We start from the raw sequence: 280 nt of genomic DNA on the forward strand, positions 1-280 counted from the left end.
CTTCCGATTGGCAGGCAACCGCTCTACCACTGATCCACAGCCGCCGAGTACTGTTAGCCTTTACAACAATGACGCTTCACTACACTTGTTAGATCATTTTTCATTACAGAGTTCTCTGTTGATTTGTGTTTGTTGTGTGGAAAATTAATGTAACAAAGTTACGTGCAGGGCCCCTCAAGGTCAGGCTAATGTTAGAAGTACCTCTAGTGGACAGAGCGTGTGGGGTGGCAGTAGCTCAGTCCGTAGGGAGTTGGGTTGGGAACCGGAGGGTCAGTGGTTC

The 280-nt window shown here is 48.6% G+C and overlaps 1 protein-coding gene and 1 long non-coding RNA gene across 7 annotated transcripts in view; one reads left to right on the forward strand and one right to left on the reverse strand.

The window, feature by feature from the left end:
- LOC116704177 (uncharacterized) overlaps positions 1-280 on the reverse strand; it is a 23,462-nt gene that overhangs the window by 16,420 nt on the left and 6,762 nt on the right. The gene's annotated exons all lie outside the window — the stretch shown is intronic.
- Positions 1-280, forward strand: part of sptan1 (spectrin alpha, non-erythrocytic 1) — a 49,267-nt gene that overhangs the window by 11,223 nt on the left and 37,764 nt on the right. The window lies entirely within an intron of this gene.

The sequence above is a fragment of the Etheostoma spectabile genome, chromosome 16 (genome assembly GCF_008692095.1).
Source record: "Etheostoma spectabile isolate EspeVRDwgs_2016 chromosome 16, UIUC_Espe_1.0, whole genome shotgun sequence".
Taxonomy (NCBI): domain Eukaryota; kingdom Metazoa; phylum Chordata; class Actinopteri; order Perciformes; family Percidae; genus Etheostoma; species Etheostoma spectabile.